The sequence below is a fragment of the Sinohyriopsis cumingii genome, chromosome 4, assembly GCF_028554795.1.
Source record: "Sinohyriopsis cumingii isolate HCF-2022 chromosome 4, ASM2855479v2, whole genome shotgun sequence".
Lineage (NCBI taxonomy): Eukaryota > Metazoa > Mollusca > Bivalvia > Unionida > Unionidae > Sinohyriopsis > Sinohyriopsis cumingii.
Genome location: NC_142964.1, coordinates 13,187,083 through 13,205,137, shown reverse-complemented (window position 1 = coordinate 13,205,137; position 18,055 = coordinate 13,187,083).

The following is an 18,055-nucleotide window of genomic DNA, read 5'->3' as shown; positions in this document are numbered from 1 at the left end:
AAAGTTACTTTTCAACCTGTGTTAGTGACGGTGCCAGAAGAACCCGTCACCGAGAACAACCACTCGCTTCAGGACAGGACTGTCATGGACATACCTGAAAGGTCATTCCGGGAGGACACTTGTGTGACAATACCTCAAGTAGAGACTGTAAGAACATTACACACTGTCCCTAGGACATCTTCGTTACCCAAAACATGTTGTACAGACACTTGTTTATATTTCACTTTGATTGTTTTGCTGTGTTTCATATTCCTGTACATCACTATTTGGGTTGTATGTATTTTTGTCTTTCGTGTTCATATTTGAAACATTCAATAAACGTGTTCTGAAAAAGTATATAAACTCTTGTCTTGTTTGTTTTTAGTGTCACAAGTGACATTTCTCACACCATGGCTACCTCTGCTGTCTCTGCTCCCTCTTCCTCTACTGTCAAAGTCATTGACGAACACTTAGATCGTGCCAGTTGGGAGGCTTTGTATCTTCGCCATCCCTTTAACATGCTCATTGTTGGACCTAGCGGTTCAGGCAAAACCGAATTCGTCAAACGTTTGATCGAACATAAACATCATTTGATCGATCGACCCCCTCAACGGATCGTGTGGTGTTACAAAGAGTGGCAATCGGCGTACAGCCTCTTGCGAGAAAGTCAAGGCGATTCCATCGTGTTTGTGGAAGGCATTCCTAAAGAAGACGATGGCATCGTCTCTGACTCCCGTCTAACCCATTTGGTCATTTTCGACGACATGTTAGGAGAAGACGAAGAAGAAATTAAATTGTGGTTTACGCGCAAAGGGCATCACCGTAATGCCAGTGTCGTTTACATCACCCAAAATTTGTTTCAACAAAGTAAAGCCCATCGCACCATCAGTCTCAATGCGCATTACGTGGTCTTGTTTAAAAGTCCTCGAGATAAATCGCAAGTGCAAGTCTTAGCCAAACAGTTAGGAACGCCTTGGCTGACTCAGGCGTACGACGATGCCACTCAAACGCCACACGCCTATTTACTCGTCGATTTGAAACCTACGACCCCCGAGGATTTGCGATTTCGTACCCACTTGTTTCACCACTGGTGCCAAGACGGAGGGCCTGTCCTGTACACGTCTCCGTCCTCGACTTCATTTCACTCCCCATGAAAAAAATCTATAAAAACCTCAGACCCTTTTTCGTCTGTCTCACACAGTGTGAACATGACGTCCCTTCAGTCGCATCTTCCCGTCAAATTGATTCGTGCCTTGTATGGCATCAGTCGAGAAAAAGATCCACAAACACGAGCCCGTGTCTTAGAAGCTAGTCTCAAAGAAGTCTTACGATGGTTCACGGTGACGGCACGTCAATTACTCCAAGGAATCATTCAGATTCCTCATCAAACCCAACGCTTTTTCGATCGAAACAAAGTCGCTTTGGTCCAACTGGCCGATCCCCGCATCGACACTCAAACCAAAAAACAAATCATTTTGAAACCTGGAGGGAGCGGTACTCTAGGAGGGGTCATCATTCGCTCACTCTTAAGATGGGATCCTAATGCCCCCAAAGTTATCCCCAAGACAAAAGTCCAACGAAGCCCCAAGAAGAAAAAGAAAAAGACCAGGTCCCCAAGAAGAATAACTTCTCCAGTGGCAGGACCCTCCTCTTACCAGACACCACCCCGAAAAAAGAAAAGAAGCCCCCAGAAAAAGAAACAGAGAAAAAGTCCCCAGAAAAAGAAAAGTCCACAGAAGAAAACTAGTCGCAAGAGAGGCACTTCGGCCAGGACGCAACCTTACACTCGCAAACCACGACCTGCCACGGCAGTGACTGCGTCTCCGGCATCCTCACGTTCATCCACTTCTCCGTTGATGACACCCAGAACTGAAGAGTACTTGGAGACGTTGATCACACCAAGAACATCTCCGTTGATGACCCCCAAAAGAACTTCCCCAGTGGCAGGACCCTCCAATTTAGTGGCAGTGGCTGCTGCTCACAAAGTACCTTCTCCCAAAATCAAAGTCCAAGAAAGATCGGGCATGTTACAAAGTTTACTGGATTTGTCCAAGCAAGAACTGGCTCGATTTAGTCCGTTGCGTACCCCTGCACGACGTGTCATGCCTGTCCTCAAACTGATAAAACGTAAAGACAATCAGTGGCGACGCGTTCCAGTATAAAAAGAGCCTGTGACCAAGTCGGGGTATCAGTGAACTTGTAAAAAAGATGTCACCTCCAAGAAGCCACAAAAGAAAGAGACAAAGGCAGACGCGTCATCCGACAAAGCGCTTAGCCAAGCATCGACATTACCCTAAGAAAAGACACAGTCGTTCCAAGAAAAAGAGGCGTCAACAAAGGGGAGGATTCCTTGGCGATTTTGGGAAAAACATTGTCACCTTTATGACAAAGCGATAGTCCCAAAAAAAGATAAAAGGGTGTGCGTTAAGTCATCGACGTTAGTGTCTGTTCGGTGAATGTCCCGGAACGCACAAGCAAAAATGTCACCCTCCAGAAAACCCCAAGGAAAGAAAAGGAAAGGACTGCCACCACGTTTAGCTAAACATGGGGACCTGTTATCTGTCCTGTCCAAAGCTTCTCCACCCCTACGAAAAAAACTCATTCAAACGGCCTCCAAAGAGGTCATCGATACCGTCTGCGAATGTTGTTTGAACGTTTTGAAAGGCACGATCCCTTTGTCCAAACACCAGAAACAATGCTTAGGCAAACATCGTCACGTTCTTCGCCAAATGGTTCGAAAAAAAATTCCCATTCGTCAAAAAAAGAAGATGTTGGTTCAACGTGGAGGCATTTTGCCTCTTTTGTTAGGCCCCATACTGAAAGGAGTCTTGGGAACCATGTTGGGAGGACTGATGGGAGCAAGATAAAAAGGCCTTCGAAAGTCCCAAGATCTCAGAATCGACCCCTGACAACCCCATGGAAGGACGAAAACTAGCTTTAGTGCCTTACAAACGATGGATGGAATACCATCGGTGGCAAGAACAACGCACCCCGCATTTACCTGCCAATCCCAATTTGAGCGAAATGTCCCAGTTACAACACGAATTGCAATCCTTGATGGATCGCCAAGATTTGTCCGAAACAGAAAAATCGCAAAAGTACGGTCAACTCTTGCAACGATTGCAACTCTTTCACCAGAAAGCTTTAGACGAAACAGCTCTACCCACTCTGAAAGATTTTAAGACCTTGATGAAAAGTCCAGCACCATCACCAGTACCAGTACCAGTACCAGTGGTCAAGACAGAAAAAGGAGAAGAAGAAGAGGAAGGGTTTCTAACTCCACCAGAAAAAGTACGCAAGTTAACAACACCACCTACCTCCAGAATTGGATGGATTAAAAAGATGATGGCCACCCCTTCTTCATCACAAGAGAAAAAGAAAGTGAAGACAGAAGTGAAACAAGAACCCATATCCCCTGCACAGACATCCTCCTCCTCTTCGACACCTATTGCTGGTCGCACACGCAAAGCCTTGCAATCCAAGAAAATACCCCAAGAGAAAAAGAGTAGCCTCTTCCAAGAGTGGGTGCCTTATTAACACATCAACCAACACAAAAAATGGAAAAAGTCTTAGCCAGCATTTACTACGATCCCTCGCATCCTGCAGGTTACGCAGGAGTTCAAAAATTGTATCGTGCTGCCAAAACTCGACTGAAAAGTCTCCGTTTACCTCAAGTGCAACGATGGTTACAAGAACAAGCTACCTACACTTTACACAAACCCATTCGACGCAAGTTTGCCAGAAGTCGCACCCGAGTGGAAGGCATCGATCATCAATGGCAAGCCGATTTAGCCGATGTCTCTCATTTGGCCAGCTACAATCGCGGCTACAAATATTTGTTTTGTGTCATCGACGTCTTTTCCAAATTTGCCTGGGTCGTGCCCTTGACTTCCAAATCGAGCAGCGAGTTAGTGCGAGCCCTGCAACGGGTGTTGAAACAAAGCGGTCGTCGCCCTCTTCGATGGCAAACGGACAAAGGCACCGAATTTCTGAACCAAGCTTTCCAAAAAGAATTAAAGAAACGTGACATTCATTTTTTTACCACCGAGAATCCCGAAACCAAAGCCAGCATCGTGGAACGTTTTCAACGTACTTTGAAAGAACGCATGTGGAAATATTTTACGCATCACCACACTCTGAAGTACATCGACATCTTACCGCACCTGGTGCAAGCGTACAACCAATCTTACCATCGAAGCATCGGACGTGCCCCGCAAGAAGTGACTCCCGACAACGAAGTGCTGGTGTTTGAGCGTCTGTTTGGTACGTCCCCGACGAGGGCTGTCCCCAAGAAAAGTGGAGAGTTGACCGTAGGAGATTGGGTGCGCATTGGCAAAACCAAACGCACTTTCGACAAAGGTTACTTACCTAACTGGACGACCGAATTGTTTCGCGTCACTGGACGAGTGCATGGCCGTCATCCTGCCGTCTATAAATTGGAAGACATGAACGGAGAAGTGCTCAAAGGAACGTTTTATTTGCCCGAGTTACAACGTGTCACCAAAAAAGAAGACGACGTGTACGACATCGAAAGCATTCTCGAACGCAGAACCCGTAAAGTGGGCAAACGACGTGTCAAAGAAGTCAAAGTACGTTGGAAAGGATATCCACCCAGTTTCGATTCTTGGATCGACGCTTCGCAAGTCATCGACTATAAAAAGAAGAAGTGACCATCATGCCCTTTCACACAGCAGACGCAGCTACGTCGACCACTCCTTCTTCCCCTAGTTCTTCTGTGCAAGATTTACAAAAACAACCCTTGTGGGTGTGGTGTGGAGAACGTGTGCCTAAAACGCAAATCGTCTTTTTCTGCCAAATCTTCGTGGTGTATTGTGTCATCGGGGCAGCCATCGCCAATTTGAGTTTGCAACAAGGAGACAAACAATTGTGGACCATTTTATTGAGCAGTTGCATCGGTTACCTGCTTCCCAATCCCTCCCTGAAATTCTCCTCGAACGGAAACGTTGTGTCCAGTGCCAGTGCCAGTCACCACTCCAACCACAACCAGAACCCCATTTTGGGCGGAGACACGCCTCTGACGTCCACTAATATTCCCTCGGACAGCCACAGAACTCTGGAATTATGAGTCACCAAAACCAATTTTACTTAACCTTACCCAGTGACAGTTCCATGGAGGTGTTTCCCCACAACGCGTTGTGCTGTTACACGGCCAAATTACCTCAGGCCATCCCCTTAGATCACGAAGCCCATTGGGAAGTGGCTTTAGTGGAAATCATTCACCCAACCCAAGTCCTCAATGTCCTTCCCAATCAAAATTTTTTTCATGTGGAAGTTCATGACGAGTCATTGCAACAGGAGTTGAATAAGAAAGTCATATATGACAATAAAACCTATAATGAGAAAACTCAAAAGTGGACCTACCACTTTTTCATTTCCCCAGGCTATTATTTCAGTGGTCAACATTTGGTCAGCACCATAGCCTCCAGGTTTAATGCCGTGTTTCTGAAAGCTTTGGAGCATGTTAACAAAAGTGTCACCATGGAGTACCACAAAGTAGCTCGTCGCTTCTGGATGAAATTTGAGCGGAGTAAAATCATGTCCATTTTATTTTGTCCTGAATTGTTTGACATGTTGGGCGGAGACATGAACCTGAGAATGAACATACTCAAGAACAACGAATTACCCATCGTTTACGACAACGAGTCTTTTAGCAAGTTATTTCGTACCCCAGTAGAACTGAACCAAGGACTGAATTTAATGTTCGTGTACTCCGATGTGGTGGAGTATAACGTGGTGGGACACACCTTCGTACCGTTACTGCGTGTCATTCCTTTCAAAGTGGATTCTGCCACGCTCGCTGACGAGGAAGGTGGAAACACTTACCACGTCCACCGCGAATTTGTCCATCCTCACTATTTGCCCGTCAGCAAGTCGTATTTGGACACGGTCAACATTACTATAAAAGGAGATCTGGGACAAAATATTCCATTTACCAAAGGAAAAGTCACGGTGAAACTCCATTTTCGAAAACGGTTCTCTCACGATTCGTAAGTAAGTCATGTATCCAGTGTACCAAGGGGTTGCACGACAGCGAGGACACGGTTTAGGAGACATGTTAAAATCGGCCTTTCGTTCGGTGGCCCCGGTGTTGAAACCGATGGTGACACGCGGATTGCACGCCTTGAAAGATGCCGCACTGACGCAAGGCAAAGAATTTCTCCAAAATGTCATCATCGACAAACAAAACCCTAAAGAAGCCTTCATGAGGGCAGGCAAAAATGTCCTGCTGCAAACGGGTAAAGACATTTTAGGCCGACGAGACACACCTATAAATGCCCTGCACGCTACCGAGTCAGGCATTCAGCAAGGACAAGGCAGAAAGAGACGACGAAGAAAACACCCTTTCACCAGACTTCAAGCTAGAAAAACCAAGAAAAGAAGAACCGTTCGAGACTTAGACGTTTTCGATTATTGAGACACAGAAAAAAATGATGCACCGAGAGTCATGTGCTTGTTCCAAGACGGAACTGGATATGTTTGCCATGCCCCCCACCATGATGACGATGCAAGAATCCCAGTGGGTGGAATTTCATCCCGTCTCCTCTTTGACGGATTCCGCTCCCATCGAGTTCGAAATCAAAGGACAACCCGAAGATTACATCGATCTGAATAGCAGTTACCTGTATTTGAAAGTCAAAGTGATCAAAACTGACAACACCAATCCTGGAGCCAATGATAGGGTAGCGCCCGTCAACAATTTCATGCATTCCTTGTTCAGCGAAGTGGACTTGTACTTGAATAACAAACTGGTCAGCAGCAGCATGGATACTTACCCATATCGTGCCTACTTGGAAAATCTCTTGACCTACGGAAAAGAAGCCAAGAATACTCATCTGGATGCTTGCGTGGTATGGAAACCTGACACGGCAGGTGCAGGCACGTTTAGTGACACAGCCCTGACAGAAGATGACAATCCTCACAATGTGGGGTTTAACACACGTAGAACTAAAATTTTGCAAGGACGTAGTTTAGAACTGATGGATCGTTTGCATTTGGACATGTGGTTACAAGAAAAGTATTTACTGAACGGAGTGGATATTCGCCTGAGACTGAATCGTAGCACTGCCGCTTTCCATTTGATGGCCCATGCCAACGAATACAAAACTGTTATCCAAGAAGCCAGACTTTACGTACGCCGTGTGGAAGTGTTACCTAAAGTGGGAAACGACATCAGTCAGACGTTGAGCAGAACGACCGCCAAGTATCCCATACGACGTGTGGAAGTGAAAACGTTCACCATTCCTGTTGGACAGCGATCCATGATCGAAGATCATCTGTTCCAAGGACAGTTACCCAAGCGTTTGATCGTTGGTATCGTCAGGAATTCAGCTTTCAATGGACTTCACAACGAAAATCCTTTTGAGTTTCGACACTCTAGCGTGTCCAAAATCGAAGTCAGTCGCGACGGCAAGACCTTGTGTACACGACCCTTTGAGCCTAACTTTGCCCAGAACAATTACTTGAGATCGTACTTGTCCCTGTACGAAGCCACCGGACAGTTAGGAACCAATACCAGTCACGGTATTACGTACGAAGATTATGCAGGAGGCTACGCTTTGTGGGCTTTCGATTTCACTCCAGACCAAGGCAGCGACGAGGGACATTTCCACCCTATAAAATCTGGTCAGATTCGTGTGGAAATTCAGTTTGCAAATCGAGACCCTGCTGATCCAACGTTGAACGTCATCCTGTATGCAGAATTTGACAATACGATAGAAATCAACAGTTTGAGAGAAGTCATTCTAGATTACTAGAAGCCATGGAAGACTGTTATCCCTCTTTACCTAGTGAAGAAACTTTGGACATGAAATGTGAGGAGACCGTGGAAGGAGAATCCCAAGACAAAGACGAAGAAATTGTCATGATGAAGTCGAGATGGCCAGAACAAGAAGCCCATTTAGTCTCCTGTTTTGCTACAGTCCTGGCAGATATAATGAAAGAATTGATCAAGAAAGAGTGTTATGGATGTCACAACGATCATCCCAGTCAAATTCAACACGACAAATGTCTGATGTTGAGTCAAGAAGAAAAGTTGGACGAATATCTGGACGAAGCTTGGGGTCACATCGAGATAGAATTCGTGTTGAACGAGTGGTATAAAGGGTTGGATAAACATTCTTCTCCTCCATTAACGTCTCTGGAGTGCCGTCGCATCGAATCTCTCTTGGACCAGAGTAAGAAGTCGGATCTAAACGCCTCTTACTTGTCAGACATTTTCAAGCAAAAAGTCAGGATCGAATTGATGACTTATCATTACCTGTGAAGAAGAAAAAAACACAAATCAATGGATACCTGGGAACTTTATTACCTTTTGAACCATAGTTCGTATACGGCTTCTTGGAATCCTGTCGTCTGTGCTAAAGATGAACTCCCTCATCGCAAACCTAAAGACCATCAAGCTTACGTGATCAACACGGACGAAAGTCATCTCCCAGGAACCCACTGGGTAGCCGTCTACTTTCCTCAAGAAGGATGTGTGGAATATTTCGATTCGTACGGATTGCCCCCTTTGGAAGACGATATCATCGACTTTATGAGAAGAAATGCTCAAACCACCCGATTCAATAACGTGAAATTACAAGGCACAGATTCCTTGGTGTGTGGACAGTACTGTGTGTATTTTCTGCATCATCGCAGCCTGGGCTATTCCTTAGAACATTTAGTGACTCATTTCGATCCTCGTTCTTCTGCTAGAAACGATGTGAAAGTAGATCGATGGTTTTGTGACCATTATGCTTATCTTTTGTCTCAAGCTAGGAAACGTAGTGTCCATCAATGGCCTAATGATTTCCAACAGTGGAAATCACAATTTCATTCACAACGTTGTCAGCCCTGTTCAAAAAATAGTTAGTATTTGAAGAAAAAAATGTTTGTGATTAGAAAAAGGTTGTTAGATGTTATAGTGTTGGATTATTGTTAAAAATGTTAGAAATGTTGTTGTTTAGTGATAAGTGATTTTTGAATAAAAATGTTGTGTTTTGAAAAAAATGCCTTTGTGGTTTGTTTAGCTATAAGAATATTGGATTGATGCTCTTTCATTTCTTACTATCCCTCTCATGAACGTTGCGGCTCGAAAACCGTGTGGGGGATGTTTTCCTTCACGTCCGCGCTTTCACTATAATAACCGGGGTTGTTTCCAGTCTAACCATCCATTGTCGACTCATCCTCCTAAGAAGATGTGCTCCAAACTAGCTAAGCTCAACGAAGCCTACGTGAATTTGCATAGGGTCAGACACAGTCTGATACCGAAGCCAGAAGAAATAGAGAATGTGAGAATGTTAAAAATCACTGAAGACCTAATAGAAGAGCTCTTCAGAGAAGAAGTGAACAGGGAAAAAGAAGAATGGACAGAGAAGTACAGACTTCAAAAACAGCAGCAACAGCAACAACAAGAACAGCAGCAGCAGCAACCTGAACCTGACAGAGGCTTTGTCGATTGCCGTATCGACACCAAAGAGTTCTTCTTCTCTTTCCGAAGAAGCAGACCTATTGCCAGAAAGTCTATCCTCAGAGGACATCGCATTCTTAGAAACTAAAAAAGAATGCCATAGCAAAACAAAAAACAGCCCTTTTCAGGGCTACCCAATACTCTAGAAAAGAAATAACGATCCATTTGCCAATGTGTGTGTAGGTAGAGTAGTGTGTATATAAACACTAACTCTTTATTAATAGTGAGAGTGTATGTGTTTGTAAGTGAAAAAATAGATTGATGTGTATAGTAGATTAAAATGATGTTAGTTTCTTTGTTTGGGGTGATTGAGGTGTATATTTGGGGTTAGATTGGATTGTCTTGCGTATGTGGATAGTCAATTGAAGTGATGGGTAGCATAAAAACGTGAGCGAGTGTTTCTTTTAGGTCCGCGCGTTGTTGTTGTTTTTTGGTCATGATCTAGGTAAGATGGATTTTATGTTTTTAGGGGATGTTTTCGTTCACGTCCGCGCTTTCAGTATAAATTGAAACTCGTTCGGCAGTCCAGCTACCCTTGTTGATTGATCAACACCAAATATGAACACGAGACTTGAGAAACTGTTGGAGCTTCATGTGCATCTGGAATATGCCAGGCGCATATTAAATGAACTGGCCGCGGAAGCCATTGTCGAGGAGGGAAGGATAAGAGAGGAGGAAAGAAGAAAAAAAGAAGAAGAAGAAGAAAGAAGATATAAAGAGGAAAGAAGAAACAAAGAAGAGGAGGAGGAAAAGGAGAGAAGAAATTTCAAAATCCCAGAGAGTGAAAATTGGGATTCTGAAGCGACATATCCTGCCTCTGCTCTCTCCCCCAAAAAGGTAAAAAGTAACTGGGGGATAAGATGTGTATGTGGCGCCAGGCCTGGAAGGTGCCACCATTAACCAGGTGCCCATGAAGTTCCAAACAAAACAGCCCTTTTCAGGGCTACCCAATACTCTAGAAAAGAAATAACGATCCATTTGCCAATGTGTGTAGGTAGAGTAGTGTGAAAATAAACACTAACTCTTTATTAATAGTGAGAGTGTATGTGTTTGTGTGTTTGTAAGTGATAAAGTAGGTTGTTGAGGATAGTAGATTAAAATGATGTCTTTTAGGTGTTTGAGGTGTATATTTGGGGTTAGATTGGATTGCTTTGCTTATGTGATAGTCAATTGAAGTGATTTATAAAAAAAATTTAAAATAATGATGGGTAGCATAAAAAGTGAGTGAGTGTTTCTTTTAGGTCCGCGCGTTGTTGTTTTTTTTTTTTTGGTCATGATCTAGGTAAGATGAATTTTATGTTATTAGGGGATGTTTTCCATCACGTCCGCGCTTTCACTATAATAACCCACAGTATTCGTCGTTCAAACCATTCTGCAAAGATTAAAAAGAAGATGGCGTCAAACCAAATGGACAAAATACAAACCTTGCAAGACGTTTTAGACAACTTAGGAATAATGGAACAGATGCTATTAAGACTGGTTGAAGACCATTATTCCTATAGTCCCCATCGTGTGAAGATGGAAATTAATAATTTAAGGAAAGCAAAGGACAAGATTAGTGGTGTAATGAAAGAGATCAAGGAGGAGAAGGAGGATGAAGAGGAAAGAATAAGAATACGCAATTGGAACGAAAAAATTGAAAAAGAAGAAGAAAATGAAAAGAGGAAGAAAGAAGAGGAGGAAGAGAAGAAGAAAGAAGAGGAGGAGGAGAAGAAAAAAAAGAAAGAGAAGAAGAGTGTAGGAGATAAAATAAGAAGTTGGTGGAGGAAAAGAAGAAATTAGAAGAAGAAGAAAACCCAAAGGCCCTTTTCAGGGCCAGCCATATTTCTCGAAAAGAGATAGTCTTTGAATTGCCTACCCCTTTTTTATTTTTTAAAAAAAAAATCCCATGTTAAATTCCCCTTGTCCGTAGATTGTCCCACGATTTATTCCCATGTTAAATTCCCCTTGTCCGTAGATTGTCCCACGATTTTTTCCTATGTTAAATTCCCCTTGTCCGTAGATTGTCCCACGATTTATTCCCATGTTAAATTCCCCTTGTCCGTAGATTGTCCCACGATTTTTCGCCATGTTAAATTTCCATTGTCCGTAGATTGTCCCAAGGGGTTCTGTAATGCTAATTCCCATTGTCCGTAGGGTATCCCTTTATACTACTACCGTTGTACTTGTTTAACATGATGTAATAAAACATTCACTCTGCAAATCCTCTAATTAAACATATTGAGATTGAGTTGATCATGCAAATCACTCGAAAATCAATACTTATAAACTTAGAAGAAATCAGACAACACAAAGAACCAGTGAAAAGCATTCGTCACGTGCTTAAACGCCATTTGAAGGAAAAAAGTATAAGATCAATGTCCCTAAGAATTTTTCGCTAGATTAACTTCTGCTATAAATCAATAGCTTTTGTTATTTGCCGATATTTAAATAAAATTCATCCAGCTTTTTCTAAATTACTTTTTCCACCAAAAAGCACGGCAAGAATTAATCTCGATACTAGTGTAGGGTAATGGCCTGTATGAAATCTAGTAAATAATATTTTGGACAAATGTCAAGATGGTATAAAGAAAACAAAAGAATTACAAGTATTGTGATTTGATAAAGCATTATTCAGGAAGCTGCTTTCTGTTTGTCAATCATTGATGCTGTTAACATACCAAAGTTTGTGAGCTTAATATTCAAGCGAGAAACGAAGAGACTCAAAGAAACACAACGATAGACAGTTATATAAAAAATCAGTAATACTCTCATTTTTCAAAAATCACTTTTTAACTCTGCATGTGTTCAGGGAAATAGATGAGAGGGGTGGGTTTCTCAGCTAAGACAGTTCGATTATTTGATGACTTATGCGTCTGGTATATCGGCATGTGCCTCACAGAGTGCGATTGTTTTATATCAGAAATTAAGCAGCACGCTGGTATATCTTACACTATTGTTCTTTTTTTTGTTTCACGCCGCATATGAGTCAAACATCATTTTAAATTCTCGAAAAGATAATCCTATGCTAGCACGATACTATTATAAGAATAAGACTCTCAGAAGTATCGAGGATTTCTTCAGCAAGAATATATCTTACTTTCAAAAAAGATTCAATCGAAAGCCTTGTCTGACATAACTTGTATTCACCTTGTAATATTCTTTTCCATATGCTTCACATAGTAGAATGATTGCACACAACAACAACAATAACTGCATAGTTAGACTGAGAAAGAAAGCATGTCCAATAAAGTAAACTGGGTTGCTACACAAATAGTATTTCTCAAACTTCCCTTATTTTTGTGGACAAATATGTGATGAATGTTGTTGAAAATAATTAACCTTAATTTTATTTTTTCTAGGAACAATTTATAACTATTAATATATGCTTTAATGACGTACATGTACATTCTGGACAAAATAATTGTCACACATTGTTTTTCCTCTTAAATTTCAATAAATGTCATATCGGAGAATAAATGTAAATATTGCAATTAAAATGACCTATTTTTCACTGTATATGACCTAACCAGATATTTCCTTTGCCAGTGTTTTCAAAAATTGTTAATTCCAATTCATCGAGAAATGAATGAGCTAACGCTTCAAATACCTTTATAACTACCTTGCAAGAACATTCAAGACAAGATAATTAACTTTCGATTGCATGTTGATCAGTGCAAATGATGATTACATAGCAGTCAACGTCCATGTCGTTTCAGCTACATGTCTTCACACTTTTGTCCCAACTACGGGATAGCAACACTGACAAAACGGACCAAAAATCGAATATATATTTTAATAGACTAATTAGTGAACATTCTTAGGTGAAAGTATTATATGCATGCGTATTTGTGCGCAAAGCACAAACTTTCCTATTAGTCCTTTTGTAGCATTTAAATAACACGAAAGGAAAAGAAAGGACAACTTCATATCGGTGTAAAGTGAAAGGTTTTACCCTAACTATCCTTTGTTGCAAGTGATAAACTTTGATATATCAAAAGAACCTTCAAGTCCTATCATGAACAAGACTTTTGTGTCGAATCGGTGGATTCTCACAAAACTGAAAATTTGTTAGATCATCAAGTCGTCAGGGAATCATTGCAAAAAGTGTATCCGATTGTCCACAACAAAAACTTGTGCGATTGCTCGATCACATCATATTACATTACGGGCACACCAGTAGGAATGATACGAACATGGACTATTAAAAACATGGAACGCAAAGTCAAAGTATTATATCCAGAGCAGCAGTCAAAGACTCTAAGTGGGAAAGAAGAAGTGAAAGTCATGATGGCCAGAAAAAGAACCACACTTAAGGGTCTTGTTTTGCACACCACATGGCTGAAACGCCCATACTTCTGGTCAGGGGACATTTTTATGTTTGTCACATCAGTCATTATCGTCAAATGTAACACGAACAACATTTTAGGATGAGTCAAGAAAAAAAGTTAAAGAGTATCAAGAAAATCATGGACCATCATCTCCGAAGGGAAGAAAGTTAAAGTGTGGTATAAAGACTTCAGTGACCAATCACCTAACGCCATTGTCTTCTTTGGAGACGAAACGCATAGAGGCTCATGTGCAACATCGTACCGAGACTTCCCCATCATCGACGTACATATCTACCTTGCAAATACGTTCATGCTTAACATTTTTGTTAGTTTGGTATTTGTAAGTTGTATACAAAGAGTAAGAGGCTAGTCCTAATCTTGCGTTCATTTGTTGATGTTTGAATTATTGGCTATATTTTTAAAAACAAATTTTCTTTGAAAAAATGGTGCTAGTTCGTTTTGTGAAAGAAAACTTTCTTTTGACATACACTCTTACTTTCTCTATCAAAAGTTTCTAAGAGAATATTTTCTTTCACGTACGTGACCATCTAGCAGATAAATCGGTGCGTTTGCTACTCTTGCCATCCATCGTCGTCTCGTCCACGAAGAAAAATACTGAGCTGTTCTGTGTACATTTAATTTATTGTGTGTGTTTGACCCTTGTCCATGATTGAGGATGGAGTTTTAAAATGATGTTTACTTGCATTTTAATTCAAGGCCAAACTTGGTTTACAGTTTGTTATGTTCTGTTTCAAGCTAACTTGTTGACATATGTTCGAACTTTCCATTAGATTGTCAGAAAACGCTATTTTGACATAGGTCAAGTGCGAATTCAAACGACGCTTTGGTTCGCAGGTGATGTTTAATATTACACCTCCATTCACAGGCTTTATGGTCCCTAAACAAAATATTAATATAGTCTCAGAATTAAATTCCATTCTGAGGTCATAGAGTCCAATCTGATGTGATGTAAACCAATATATTATGAGACCAATGTTAAATTACCGTTAGAGACCATATAATCCAATTTGAGGTCACCATCTCCTAACAATTATACAATGTGCTCTCGGCAGAATATGTCCGCTTTATAGCCTCAGTGTTATTTCCATTAGATGTCATATCATCTCTCATTACTACTATCTTAATAGTCATCACTATGTGGCTGTAATAGAGACCTTAATATAGTCTGTAAGTTACGAATTCTATCTGGCTTTACACTGGCTTAAATAATAGGGATTATCGCGTTTGTAGATCTCCATTCAATTTTGATGATACCATATCGATTGTTTTCAACCAGCTTCTTCAAACATGTTAGGTAGGGCATTTTTAGTAAGAAGTTATACACAGATGAATTCAATATAAAGTCAGATTCCGGAAGTTTAGAGAAGAGAAAAGGAGAAGAAAACGTGCATGCTATGGGTGCTGTTTTCAAATTTCTATTGAAATTTTTCATGTTTATATCTCCAAGGCTTTCACTTAATATTTTTTTCTTCTTCTTTCTGTGAAAATTTGTTTTTGAGTTTTAGAATTTAGGCCAAATAGCAGTTTTCTAAATTCTGTTCTATGTTATCTACTTTTCTCCAGAATAATTTAATTCTAAAGTTCATTCAAATTTTACACTTCGTGAGATTTACTTATTTTGAAAGGAGTCGGTTTATCTAAAAATGCAATTTTGTAAATGCACACAACAAATCACAAAACACAAAATATGCAAAGGATGGAATGATTAACAAATAGTATTTTATAGTAATTCCAGTCATATTTGTTGCAAGCCTTAGTAAATTGAACATAAACGTCTATACCTGGATGATACAAATACAGGACTAAAAACAATGATATGCAAGGACAATCTTCTGTACCAGTAAGCTTAGCTACTGGCCTGGGTCAATCAAAGTCACCATTGCCTCTAAGACCCTGTTTGGGGACTTTCGTTTCTTTGGGGGGTTTTGTTTCAATGCAATTGCCGGCAAAACGGTGCAGTCGAAAACCAATTATCTTGCTCAGTGTGCATAAGTAATTCTTTTAGAGGGCATTATTTACCGAGTTAATCCAGCATTCACTTCTCTTGGCAAAATTGAAAACTCTTAGCGTTGTCTCCGCATCGTATCTCTGATTTGAAGCCTAAATGTAGAAAGGTGTCTATCGACTAATTTGAAAATGTAACCTTAGGTTTCCTTGCGTCTCGTACAGATGCATAGATGTATTTATTTCATAGTTAATTCGCTTAGTCGGGTAATAAATCTACACCGATGCATTTATCAGAGACTAAAGTAATATGTTCTGATAGTATCACATTGAATCTTATTAGTTGAAGAGTTAATGAATTTAAAAAAAAATAGACTTCAAAATGGTCACTGTTTCGGAACTTCCAAACTGCTGTATGGTGAGTTGAATGTATCATTTATGGCACCAGTCGCATAGTAAAGAATGTTTATAATGTATCATTTATGGCACCAATCGCATAATGAATAATGTTTATAATTTATCATTTATGGCATCAATCGCATAGTGAAGAATGTTTATAATGTATCATTTATGGCACCAATCGCATAATGAAGAATGTTTACAATGTATCATTTATGACACCAATCGCATAGTGAAGAATGTTTATAATGTATCATTTATGGCTCTAATCGCATAGTGAAGAATGTTTATAATGTATCATTTATGGCACCAATCGCATAGTGAAGAATGTTTATAATGTATCATTTATGCCACCAATTGCATAGTGAAGAATGTTTATAATGCATCATGTATGGCACCAATCGCATAGTGAAGAATGTTTGCAATGTATCATTTATGGCACCAATCGCAAAATGAAGAATTTCGCAGAGTGAAAAATGTTTATAATGTGTCATTTATGGTACCAGTCGCATAGTGAAGAACGTTTATAATGTATCATTTATGGCACTAATCGCATAGTGAAGAACGTTTATAATGTATCATTTATGGCACCAATCACAAAGTGAAGAATGCCGCAGAGTGAAAAATGTTTATAATGTGTTATTTATGGTACCAATCGCATGGTGAAGAACGTTTATAATGTATCATTTATGGCACTAATCGCGTAGTGAAGAACGTTTATAATGTATCATTTATGGCACCAATCGCAAAGTGAAGAATGCCGCAGAGTGAAAAATGTTTATAATGTGTCATTTATGGTACCAATCGCATAGTGAAGAACGTTTATAATGTATCATTTATGGCACTAATCGCATAGTGAAGAACGTTTATAATGTATCATTTATGGCACCAATTGCATAGTGAAGAACGTTTATAATGTATCATTTTGTATTAAGAGTAGAGAGGCAAATTTAGCACTTCAGACACTTTATCATAATGTTGACTTCATTTCGTAGTGTTTATTTATTTATTTTTGTTATTTTTTAAACTGACTTAAGTGTCATCAGGTAAACGTGCTTATGGTACGCACATAAAAAAACGATTGAATTTGAACATAAAAATACACTCTGTCTCTGTCTCTCTGTCTCTCTCACCAAACATATAATCGTATAATTTCAAAACCTATGTTCATTTAATCATGTACAGAGAGTTAAAAGTGTCACACGTGCAGACAAATCATGTAAAATATTCAAAACGTCTCGTGGAAAGTACTTGGATTTGCAACTAAACGTTCTGTAAGGATATTTCGAAAATATATTTTTCTGTTAAAAATATATGTTTATTTGATTTCGAAATAAGTGAAAAGAATTGCCCTTATTTAATGACGATGTTATTACTAAAAATATATACCAGTTTAATTCCTTGGCGACTTAAATTATTTGCACATGATATTATCGACCATCGAGGATAGCCCAGATTAAAACACAAAAATGTTTTTAATTCTCCAGGTTGTTGGATACTTGAGAAAAGTCAGCGATTTGATTAATATCGAAGTTAACATCCTGACATGTACAAAGAAATAATATAAGAGTGTTTATCTCAAATTGCTAGTCTTCTACGGTTCCTTAATATGACACCCAAAACTCACCAGCAAGTAGTAACCCCAAAATATCACCCCGCATTGACATGACAAGGCTAAAGTACTTAATGAAACGACTTGCTTCGCAACATCTTAAACCTCGTTCTGAACTCAATACCAGGAAAATTATCATACATTCATTGACATGATAAGGCTAAAGTACTTAATAAAACGACTTGCTTCGCAACATCTTAAACCTCGTTCTGAACTCAATACCAGGAAAATTATCATACATTCATTCAACGGACCTATTTAGTGACGACGATATTGTAGCTTTCACCTTATCTATAAAAGTATCACCCAAAGAATAAAAAA